This window comes from Myotis myotis, unplaced genomic scaffold (genome assembly GCF_014108235.1).
Source record: "Myotis myotis isolate mMyoMyo1 unplaced genomic scaffold, mMyoMyo1.p scaffold_m19_p_1, whole genome shotgun sequence".
Taxonomy (NCBI): domain Eukaryota; kingdom Metazoa; phylum Chordata; class Mammalia; order Chiroptera; family Vespertilionidae; genus Myotis; species Myotis myotis.
Window position 1 is genome coordinate 219,405,025 of NW_023416313.1, and position 13,113 is coordinate 219,418,137.

Genomic DNA, 13,113 nt, shown 5'->3' on the forward strand with positions numbered 1-13,113 from the left:
CCATTGGCTTTTTCTATACAAAATGCATTTACATTTTTGTTTTTAAATAAAAAATCAATGAACACAAGGGAATTAGTAGTCACATTTCTCAGTGCTCATATTTAGACCTTTTCCACATTTCAATAACTATCTGATCGTTTGCATACTATTGTTATTATTGATTATATTAGATGATTATATATTAAAATAATTTTATACTAATGTGTTTATCATTTTTTGGTGTATTACTATTGAGCTTATTATATAAAGTATTATTGATTATTATGCAATTATGTAAGTTTTTGTCCCTTTTTAAAATAAAACCTACAACAGAAACTCACCACCAACTCAGAAAAACAACATCTATCTGCCCTTATGCCTCAAATATACTTTATTTGAACTCAAAATTTCAAAAATGTATTACCAATGACCCTTGGTTCATTGGCTCCTATCCTAATTAGGTAAAGAGCAACCCTCCTCTTTATACTGTACTCATGTGTTGATGTACTCATAATAATATAATTCATATTCATGAACAACAAAACATCAAGAACACGTCATTGAGTTTTCCCGGTTTCCTCTGTAAGCACATTTCCCATTGACGCAGTGGACCTCAGGAGCCGCTGGGTAATCAGAATATTTTTTCAGAATGCCCCAACCATTTCTTCATCATCGATCCAGACTTGGTACTCCGTGCTTCCATTTAATATCTTGTTCTTGACTTATTCATCAGTTTATGAATAATAATACAATCAATGTCCATGAATTATGAAGACAAAACCGAGTTCCTTGAGGATATGAATGTGTCTCTGAAACCAGTTCCCCCAGAGCTGGAGGAGTGGCCCTATAGTCTAGACCAGCGGTTCTCAACCTATGGGTCGCGACCCCTTTGGGGCTCGAACGACCCTTTCTCAGGGGTCGCCTAAGACCATCAGAAAACACATATATAATTACATATTGTTTTTATGATTAATCACTATGCTTTAATTATGCTCAATTTGTAACAATGAAAATACATCCCGCATATCAGATATTTACATTACGATTCATAACAGTAGCAAAATTATAGTTATGAAGTAGCAACGAAAATAATTTTATGGTTGGGGGTCACCACAACATGAGGAGCTGTATTAAAGGGTCGCGGCATTAGCAAGGTTGAGAACCACACTGGTTTAGAGGCTAAGCAATGTGCTGTGCTTAGTGTTTTACTAAGACAGGGCAATTCATTTGAGTGAATGGTGAGAACATGAACTCTGATTATAACTTACATTGATCTCTTCTTTCTTTACTCCAAAGCGGGAAAAAGCAAGATTGTCACCACGAGATAATAATATAATCTGATAGCGTTCATTCTGAGGAGTAAACAACAAATTTTTAAAAGAATCAGTATACCTTGGGCTATTTTAAAGGATCAATAATCAATTAATCAAAGACTTAAGCCCTATTTTAACATTTGGAAAAAGAGAGCATCCACTACCTTATATTTATTAACATGAGCAATTTTATTTTTATTTATTTTTTTATATATTTTATTGATTTCAGAGAGAGGAAAGGAGGAGAGAGATAGAAACATCAATGAAGAGAATCATTGATCAATTGCCTCCTGCACACCCCACACTGAGGATCGAGTATGCAACCACGTGCCCTGACCAAGAATGGAACCGTGACCTCCTGGTTCATAGGTCAATGCTCGACCACTGAGCCACGCTGGCTGGGCAGCATGTGCAATTTTATATTTTAAGTAATATAATGAGCACCAGCGTTGCTAACATTAAAAATAAACAAACTGTTTTTATAGGAATATCTGTCTGTAATTGCTGCCCACATAGGTAACAGCCAAGATCATCTTTTATGTTGAACTTTGTGCAGAACTGGATATATGGCGGATTCAATGCATGGCCCAATCTCACCAATGGTCCAAGTTTAACTCTACTGAATATATTTATTCAGTCACTTGCTTTACTTAATTACTGTGGGGTAAGAAGACCATCTCTTCATTTTCCTAAAAGAATTCCCAAAAGTATAAACAACCATCAAAATAGAACTGAAACATTGTTATTTGCCAATGTTTAATGCACGATTGGAAAGTCCTAGAACCCTTGTCTTCCTATGGATATCAGTTGTGTAAAACATGATGAAGCATGATGTTTACACCCAACTGCATGCTTTCCATTGATGTATTGTTGGCTGATTGAAATATAAATGTATACATTTGTTCATTTATAATTATACTTCAATGTATGTGAGACCACCCACACTGGATAAGTACCTCAATAATATTTACATATGTCCTTATGTCCTTAGCCAAAAGAATAGCACACTGGTTCCTTTAACGAAGGTTTGCTTACACAAAATTGCATTAAAAGGTTGCATTAATCATTACTGTGTTTGTATAAAACAGTCTCATCATTGCTCCATGCTCTCTCCCTCAATTCCATAGTTTATTCAATCAAGGATTTATGTAAATGTATTTCCCTTTCCTTAATAAAATGACCAATTGGCTATCTGCCTCAACACAGAACCAAAACACTGCCTCTTAACAGATGACCATATGCTCTTTACTGAGGTGCTAAGAGCCTTGACTACTAATTCATTGGAATTGAGAATTTCAAAATTGCCTTTTAATAATTGTCCATGTTTCATTCAATGGGATAAAAGCAGTGTACACGTATTACTCTTACTTTTCATTCATTGACATATTTCTTTATGTGTGTGTTCATTTTATTATAATAATGCATTCACACCCCAAACCGCAAAGCCCAAGAAAAAGGTTCTGTAGGCTCATTAGGAGATAATGAGGTGTGTCAGAGCAATGGACCTCAGTTTTAGGATTTAATCAAAATTCTTGCTTCAGAAACCCCATGACACTCATCACTGGTCCATGCTGGGAATTTTTTAAAAATGATGATTACTTTCCTGGTTCACAAATAATAATATAATTACAAAATTCCAAAACAAGATCCTTGAATTTCAGGCTCTTGTTGCAAAGAACTAATAAACTCCATCTCTGTGTAATGGCACTCAAGCTGCACATGGGATGGGACAACATCCCTGCGTTTATATTCCGCGTTCTTCCTGTGTGGCCCTCTTTCATTTCATGTGTCCATATGTCAAAGATGTTTCCATTAAAAATAATGAAAGCACCTTCTGCAAGTCACTGCCCCCAAAGAGTTACCCGCCAGCTCTATGCACATGAGAATGTGTGCGTCGACCCTGGCTATATTAAACTGCGCTGAGAATGAATTCAATAACTTCTATCATCTTTTAAAATTGCCTCAGTTGTACTGATTTAGATTAAACATAACATTTGGATTATAATCCATTCCCATCACGGGCCCACACTTGGAGTGTTTTATTTATTTCATGTATGTAGTACAGAATGATTACTTTAAATTTCTTTGGATAACGCCCATGAACAAACACTCCAAGCAGAGAATGTAAACTAAGGGACTCACTTATATTACTTTTTGCACCGTGCTCACGAAGACAATTCAGCTGTCCCCCATTCTCTCTGGAGAGGAAACAGCAGGTTTAGACTAGATTTAGATTCTTTTTATTTTTTTTATCAATCCAGTATTAAAGTCTTAGCTTTAAATAATATAACAAACACTACTACATCCACCACGTAGCCCAAGATTAAGATCTATAATGTTATAAATCTCCAACTATATGAACATCTATTAATTAGGTGGTTATTTAATAGACTACTGCTATATTGTGGTTATTTAATACTCACTTTTCCTTTCTTTTATATTAGAAAAAAATACCCAGCAAATGACTAAAACTCGAAAACTGCCTACCTACAGATGCTAATATGTTCCATGTGAAAGAGGATTATAGACTAAACCTGTTCATTTTCCTTCAGAATTATATTAAGTTATTTTACTGCAATGTCCCAATTGTTCCATGAATAAGCTTCTTCGTTGTTCATATATATATTTCTGTGCTTATTCATGTATTGATTCTACTGGAAAGAATACAACCTATACCCATGAATCACAAAAGCCCAGACCCAAGTTTATTGAATTTTCCTAACTCCTACTCTTAGCTAATTTCTACAGGGAATATTGACTAGTCCTTTTTCCATGATGGACCTCAGAGTCACCGAGACTTAATGAAAGGGGTGTGTTGACTCAGATACCTGCACCACTATTCATCATTGATCCAGGCACAGCTTTCTATTGCTTCTCTCAATCATGCCTTTTTTAACGGATTCATACATTCATGGATTCATGAATAATAGTAATTATATAATCAATAAACTCTAATGACACAAGACTGAGAAGAAAAGCCTTAAATGCAACCAAGATCTATCCTTGCCCTTGTCCACATGGAGCAAATTGACAATCACTATTCACAGGGGTCAGCCAGCACCGTCCTTCAGGTCAGACCCTTACTTATGACTAGTGTCCACCTGCTCCTCTCACTAGTTGGTGTAATCAGTAACCACAGACCTGTCTGTTACCTCAGCCCACAAATGACAAAACTGACATCTGTTATCTTGGAAGGTATCTAGCCTCAAAGAGCGAACAACTGAGATCTGTATCAGTGAAGGAATACATTAGGCAAATGTGACAACAACTTTGAATGAGAAGTTAAACTGCTTTCAACAGGTGTGACATGCTTCCCCCTATCACTTTCCTGAGGGCCCTTAGTTGGGCTGAGTCAGAATTAATCATTCGTTTCAGTTCATGCTACATTGGAATCATGGGTGCATGACTGATATTCCTTAATTCCACATATTATTTAACTATTTATTGTATTGAAATAATTTTGTGGGCACCCCATCTATGCTTAGAACTGATGTTTACTTACATCAGTCTTTAAACTCCTTAGTCCCAGAAGTGACAACCAGGGGTCTTCACCATCAGAAAACAATTAAATCAGTGGTGCTCATTCTATAAAGGGAAGATAATAGTCTTTCTTTAAAAATGAAGACAGAGTTAGCCGTTTTCTTTATTTTTAATATGTTTTCATGGATTTCAGACAGAGTAAGGGAGGGGGACTGAGACGGAAAAGCAATCAGAGAGAATCACTGATTGGCTGCCTCCTACATACCCCCTACTGGGGATCAAGCCCACAACCAAGGCATGTGCCCTGACCTGGAATCAAGCAGTGACTTCCAGGTTCATGGATTGTCACTCAACCACTGAGATACACTGGCCGGCTGGGAGTTAGTCTTTTTAAATGGAAATTTGTCAGAAAGACTAGACTAATCATAAACTCTATCTCACACCACTCTTATCTTCTCAAGAGTGGCAAGCTTACGTTTCCTTAAATTTTACTATTAAATAATATGAACACCATTGAGTTCATTGTTCAATACAAAATAAAAACTATGCCAATTAATGACCTGTGACTATATTTGCTACCTACATAGGGAGAGACAAAATAATATTTCCATTGGGCTTATTTGTGTAGAATTAGGCATATTTAATTTGTTTCATGGTACAATCTCATCTGTAGGTACAATCTCATCAATCCTCTACTATAGGTATTTATCAATTTATTCACTGGTTTATTTTATTATTGAGGGAATAACAATACCATGACCTCATTTTTCTAAGGACCCAAAATGGTTAAACAACAATCCAGAACCAAATTATTTTAACTTGGAAAGTTCTACGTGCACCTTTCAAATAATAGCAGAGCCCAGACTTCGTCCTAGAATATGTGTTGCTGGGAGCAAAGATGAATTGGTAAACTCATGTCAAAATGTGTTCCTACTTGGTCTGTGGTTTGCTGAATGTTCAAACATAGATTAAGATATAAAATTATATTTCTCTCTATACAAAGACTTCAGTCTCTGAGATCTTATTTACTAGATAAAAACACGGAACTCTACCATCAATAACAGACTTGCTTCTGTTTTGTGTTTTAATAAAAATCAATAAAAAGGTTAATCATGAGTATTGTCATATAAAACATTCTCATCTTTGGTCTCTGTGCTAGGTTTTCAATTATGTAGTTATTTAACCAACTATTTATATGAGTAAATGTGTTTCCATTTCCTTAATAAAACAATCAGTCAGCAATCCACCACCAACACAGAACAAAAACTCTAACTGTTAATGTGCAAGTGACAGTGTATATGGTCCTTTCCAGAGCCGAGAGAGCTTTTACTTTTAGTTCTTTGGAAGTTGAGCCTCAGCCAACTTTTAATAATAATCCATGTTTCATTAAATTTCTTGATAATAGGTAAATGACCTATCCTCTTTTTTCATTCATTTTATTTACTTTTGGAGGAATTTTATAATAAAAATTATAATCCATCCCCAAGAATCAAAAGAAGACCAAACACAAGATGACATGAGTTCATTCCTAGTGGACCTCAGAACTGCATATGGCTTTAATCAAAACTCCTTCAGATACCCCATGGTACTCATCATTGGTCCCAGCATGTTTTTATTCCTTCATGCTTACTTATTCATTGATCCATGAATAACAATACATTCATAAAATTCCAGGAAGATGATCTTCCCATTAGAGTAGATCTCCTTTACAGTGGACCTCAGAGAACATGTGGAATCAGTTACATCTATGCTTCATACCAAAGCCACATTCACCATTCGTCCTCCTGTGGCTTTCTTTTATTTAATCAGCCCATGTTTTAAAGACGGTTCAGTAAGAGTGGTGAAACCACCATCTTTAATCCCCCGTAAACACTGCATCTTCCATGGGCTATGGGCTGCCACACACACAGATAACAGCCAGGATTAGACAAATATGCAAATGGCTAAGTCCTTTGTGGAGGAAAATAATATGTAATATCAAATTTTTCTGAAAAATGAATGAAATGGTCCTATCTTTTTTTAATTCCCTCAGTTATCCCAAATTAGATTAGAGGTAATTTTTGATTCTGAACATATTCGCATCACTGGTCCACACTTAGGAGGTTTTTGTTCTTTTATAATTATTGATAATTATTGATTCTTTTGACGAACCACTGAAGATTTGTGAACAAAACATTCTAACCAATGATGGGAACCTCGAGTCTTACTTACTATGGTTTTTACCCATAGAGCTAACTGCCAAGATTTTGTTTCTTCGAAAAATGAAAAAGTCAGCTATCTGGGAGTCATTCTGCGGAGGACAAAGTGGGATTAGCCTATATTTTAATGTATGTTAACTACATGGGACTGGATAGCAATAAACTTTGGTCCTCTTTAATTAGACCAGTATTTTACTTTTAATGGCTGCTACTTTTGCAGAACTGAGTCTATTTAAATCCTTCTTTCACATTTTCAATGACTCATGCTTGATTCTATTGTATATATTTTTATTCATTCACTTATTTATTTAATCATTTATGGGATGATTTGGCCATACGTTCATTATATTTAAAAAAGTCAAATTGGTATACCAGCCAGTAATCAAGAACAGAAATACTGTTGAATGCAGCGAGCTACATGTCCCTAATCAAAAATGAGAGCAGGCCGGGAATTTTTCCTTCAATAAACATCAGTAGTGGAAACCCAAGTTAATCATTATCATTGTTTCATATATCATGTTATTTATTGATCTGTGCTTTTTCATATTTTAAATAATTATGATAGGATTTTATTCATTCATTCATTATAATACTTCAATACCAGCAAATGCAAAGACACTGGAAATAAATCCTGAATGATACTAATATCTGTCTATCTACTTGATAGTCACAGAAATAACTGAGTCAATTTTGAGATTGTTAATAAAATTTAGTGAACACAATCTGATCAAGGACACATTCCATAACTGCTTGACATTCTATGAGATATGTACTCAATCAAATACTCATTTATGTAAATGTTTCCTGTTTCTTTAAAAAAATGGATGCAGCACAAGCAGTGCTTGGAGAAAATTTTATAGTACTGAATGCATATATGAGAAAAGAAGAACTCAGTGTCAGTTGACAGATGAATGGATAAAGAAATTGTGGCATATACACAGTGGAATATTATTCAGTCTTAAAAAATGAGACTGTCATTTGTAACAACTTGAAGGATATTTTGCTAAGTGAAATAAGCAAGATACAGAAAGAAAAATGCTGCATGATCTCACTGATATGTGGGAATCTAAAAAAGTTGAATACATTGAAGTAGACAGTAGAAGAGTAGCAATCACAAGTGAAATATGGAGGAAAAAGGGAGATGCTTGTCAGGGTACAAAGTTGCTGTTATGTAGAATGAATAGGTTCTAGAGATCCAATGTATAGCAAGATGATTATAGTTAATAACATATTGTATACTGGAAACTGGCTAAAAGAGTAGATTGCTATAACAAAGAGAAAAAAGGAAATGAGTAACTACATGGAGAAATAGATACATTAATTACCATGATTAAAGTAATACACTATGTATATGTATATGAAAACACAATATTGTACACATTGGATACATATACTTTTTTAAAGAAAGAAAACAATAATTAAAAATCAGTAATATACTTTAGTAAACTAATAAAAGAACAAGTTAAATCCAATTATCCAAAATAAATTATACAAATTAAAGCAGAATCTTCTCTGACCATAATGGTATAGAGAAAAACAAAACAAAACTGAAAAACACAAACACACGGAGGCTAACTAACACATTACTAAACAATGAATAGGATAACAATGAAATCAAGGAAGAAATCAAAAAATCCCTTGAAACAAATGAAAATGAGAAAAACACCACCAAAAATCCGTGGGACCCAGCAAAAGTAGACCAAAAAGGAAAATTCATAGCATTATAGTACTACCTCAAGAATCAAGAAAACCTCAAATAAACAATCAAACTTTCCACTTAAAGAAACTTGAAAAAAGAATAAACAAAGCCCAAATTGAGTACAAGAATGGAAATGATAAAGATCAGAACAGAAATTAACTAAATCGAGTCTAAAAAAAACAATACAAAAAATCAAGGAGACCAAGGGTTGCTTATTTGAAAAGATAAACAAGATTGATAAACCTTTAACCAGACTCATCAATAAAAAAGAGAGAGGACCCAAATAAATAACATCAGAAATGAAAAAGGAGAGGTAACACTGACACCAAAGATATACAAAGGATTATGAGAAAATATTATGAACAACTACATGCCAACAAATTGGACCACGACCATCAGGAAGAAGTAGATAAATTCCTAGAAACAAACAGTCTCCAAAACTGAATCAAGAAGAAACAGAAAATCTGAACGGACTGATTACAACTAATGGAATTGTAGCAGAAATTTTAAAAAATATACCCCCAAAAAACAACATTCCTGGACCGGATGGCCTCACAGGTCAATTTTACCAAAAAACAACTAAAACCTATCCGTCTCAAACTATCCCAAGAAATTCAATAGGAAGCAAGACTCCCAAGCTCATTTTACGAGGCCAGCATTACACTAATTCCTAAATCAGATACTACAAAGAAAAGAAACTAGAGGCTAGTATCCCTGATGAACATAAATGCAAAAATATCAACAAAATATTAGCAAATGGAATCCAGCAATACACTACAATGATCATCCAGCATCATCAACTGGGATTTATCCCTCAGAAGCAAGGTTGGTACAATATGCACAAACCCATTAATGTAATTCACCACATTAACAAAACGAGGGGTAAAAAAATCACGTGATCCTATCAATAGTTGCAGAAAAAGCTTTGGGGAAAATCAACCACCTATTTATGATAAGAACTCTCAGCAATGTGGGAATGGAGGGAACATATTCAACATCTTAAAGGCCATATATGACAAACCCACAGCTAACAATACTCAGTGGAGAAAAACTAAAAGCATTTCCCTTAAGATTAGGAATAAGGGAAGGCTGGGGTGGGTAGGTTGGTGGAAGAGATCAACCAATGAACTTGTATGCATATATGCATAACCCATGGACACAGACAATAGTGTGGTGAAGGCCTGTGGTGGGGGGCTGGAGGCAGGGGCCTGCGAGAAGGGGTCAATGGGGCATAAGGGGGACTTATGTAATGCTTTCATCATGAAGAGTTTTTTAAAAAGAAGACAAAAAAGAAGACAGCAATGTCCACTTTCACCATTAGTATTCAGCATAGTACTAGAAGTCCTAGCTATAGCAATCAGACAAGAAAAGAGAAAAGGCATCCAAATTGGCAAAGAAGAAGTAAAACGGTCATTATTTGCAGATGACATGATACTGTATATAGAGAGACTACCAAAAAACTACCACAACTGACAAATTCAGTAAATTATCAGGATACAAAATAAATACCCAGAAGTTGGTGGCATTTTTATACAATGATAATGAACTATCAGAAAGGGAAACTAAGAAAACAATCCCATTTATAATTGGATAAAAAATGAAATAAAAATAAATTTTGCCAAGGGGGTAAGGACCTGTGCTTGGAAACTTATATAACACTTAAGAAAGAAACTGAAGGAAATACAGAGAACAGACTCATGGTTGCCAAAAGGTGAAAGGGCCAAGAAATACAGGTGAGCATTTACAAAATAGTAATGGGATGTAAACTACAGCATAGAAAAAGAGTCAATAACATTGTAATACCTATGCAACGGTGCGAATTGGGTACTGGAAATATCAGGGGGAACACTTTGTAAAGTATATGATTATATAACCACTATGCTGCATACCTGAGATTAATACAAATTAACACTAAAGGTAAACAACATTTTAATATAAATAAAATCTCAAAAAAATTAAAGCATAAATCAATAAAATTTAAAACAAAAAATAAAAAGAGGACATGAATGAACCAAAATCTGGTTCTTTGAAAAGATTAATAAAATCATTTAGCTGCTCGTCAGACTAAGAAAAAAATGAAGACACAAATTACTAATATCACAAATGAAAGAAGATAAATTATTACCTTTCCTATGCACATTAATAGGATAGGCAAAGAATACCATGAACAATTCTCTGACCTCCAATTGTGATAACTTAGATGAAAGGAACCTATTCTTCAAAAGACACAATTTGCCAAAATTCATACAAGAAAGAGCAGACAATGTGAATAGGCCTATATCTATTAAAGAAATTGAATCAATATTCAATAACCTTCCAAAACAGAAAACATCAAGCCCAGGTAGGTTCACTGGTGAATTCTACCAAATATTTATGGAAAAAGTTACACCAGTTCTCTACAATCTTTTTCAGAAGGTAGGAGCAGACGGAATACTTCCTAACTCATTCTGTGAGGCCAACATTACGCGAATACCAAAACCAGACAAAAACATTACAAGAAAAGAAAACTAAAGGTCAACATCTCTCATGAAAACAAAATGCAAAAATCCTCAATGACCAACTGAAATTTATCTTAAGTATGCAATGTTGGTTCCATATTCAAAAGTCAATTAATGTAACCCATCACATCAACAGGCTAAGGAAGAAAGAACCTATTAACAGATGCAGCAAAAGCATTTGAAAAAATAGAACACCCATTCATGATTAAAAATCTCTCAATAACTATGAATGAAGAGGAATTTCTCCAACTTGATGAAGAAACAACCTATAGATAATAACATATTTAACGATGATGGTTTTGAACTAAGATCAGGAACAATGTAAGTATATTCCATTTCACCACTCCTTTTCAACACTGTCCTGGAAGTTATAGCTAATGCAATAAGGCAAGAAAAGATAAGTGGTGTATTATTAGTGAAGAAATAAATAAAACTGTCTCTGTTAACAGATGACATGGTCATTTATGTAGAAAATATATATAGTCAATTGCTTTAGGAGAACTTGAAATTTAAAGCACAATACTATTGCCCTGGCCAGTTTGGCTCAGTGTCTAAAGCATCAGAACTTGGACAGAAGGGTCTCAGGTCTGATTCCCGGTCAAGAGCACACATACCCTGTTTATAGGCTGGATACCCGGCCCCATCAGGGCACATGTGGGAGGCAACCGATTGATGTGTCTCTCTCACATCAATGCTTCTCTCTCTCTCTCTCTCTCTCTCTCTCTCTCATTCTTTCTCTGTCTCTCCCCCCCCCACTCCTGTCCACTCACTCTCTTAAAAAAAAAAAAAATCAATGGCAAAAATAACCTCGGGTAAGGATTTTTTTAAAAAATACAATACAATTTACATTATCACCTGAAAAATGAAATACTTAGGTATAAATCTAACAAAATATATTAGATTTATATGAAAGAAACTGGAAAACTCTGATGAAAAGAATCAAAAAAGAACTAAATAAGTGGGAAAATATCCCATGTCCGTGGATAGGAAGACTCAATATTGTCAAGATGTCATTCTTTCCAACTTGATCTGTAGATTCAATGCAATACTAATCAAAATCCCCACAAGTTATCTTGTGGATGTAGACAAACTGATCTTATCTTAAAGTTTATGTAAATAGGCAATAGACCCAGAAGAGCCAATACAATATTGGAGAACAAAGTTAAAGGACTGGCAGTACCTGACTTCAAGACATAAGCTACAGTAACCAAGACAGTGTGGTATTGGCAAAAGAACAAACTGATCAATGGAACAGAATAGAGAGCCCACTAAATAGAGAGAGCCACCTGATCTTTGACAAAAGAGCAAAGGTGATACAATGAAGCAGGACAGACAATCTTTCCAACAAATGGTGCTAGAACAGCTGGATATCGAAGTGCAAAAAAAAGGAATCCAAACACTGATCTTATACTCTTCACAAGCATTCTCTCCAAAAGATCATAAGTATTTGGATTAATATATTTAAAGAAACTGTATCATAAAAGGCTTGTTTAAGGACTATTAAAATCAACTTGTTTGGGGGGGCTAAAAAAGGTGGCATGATTAAATAAGGTAAAAAAACAAAAAACAACAACAAAAAACTCACAGACATAGTATGGTGACTATGGGGGAGGGGGCGGGGGTAGAAGAGGGTAAGTGGGGGATAAATGGTGACAGAATGAGACTTGACATTGGGTGGTGAACACACCATACAATATACAGATGATGTATTATAGAATTATACGCTGAAACCTATATAATTTTATTAACCATTATCACCTTAATAAATTCAATAAAAATATCAATTCATAAAATTTTTTTATAAAATAGATCATAGACCAAAATGGAAAATATAAAAAAATAAAAGTCCTGTAAGATAACAGAAGAAAATCTAGATGGCCTTGAGTCTCGCGATGACTTTTTAAACACAACACCAAAGACACAATACAAGAAAGAAATCGTGGATA

The 13,113-nt window shown here is 34.6% G+C and overlaps 1 long non-coding RNA gene, 1 other non-coding gene and 1 pseudogene across 3 annotated transcripts in view; all 3 read right to left on the bottom strand.

The window, feature by feature from the left end:
• The window catches only part of LOC118659993, a 49,705-nt gene that overhangs the window by 15,718 nt on the left and 20,874 nt on the right, over positions 1-13,113 (bottom strand). For both annotated transcript variants that reach the window (XR_004968776.1, XR_004968775.1), the window contains exon 4: positions 1,248-1,331. This is a non-coding gene — a long non-coding RNA (uncharacterized LOC118659993). The remainder of the gene's footprint in view (positions 1-1,247; positions 1,332-13,113) is intronic.
• LOC118661745 lies at positions 2,792-2,861 on the bottom strand. Its single transcript, XR_004969456.1, has one exon. It is a non-coding gene; the product is annotated as a small nucleolar RNA SNORD113/SNORD114 family (small nucleolar RNA).
• On the bottom strand, positions 4,068-4,146 carry LOC118661751 (annotated as a pseudogene).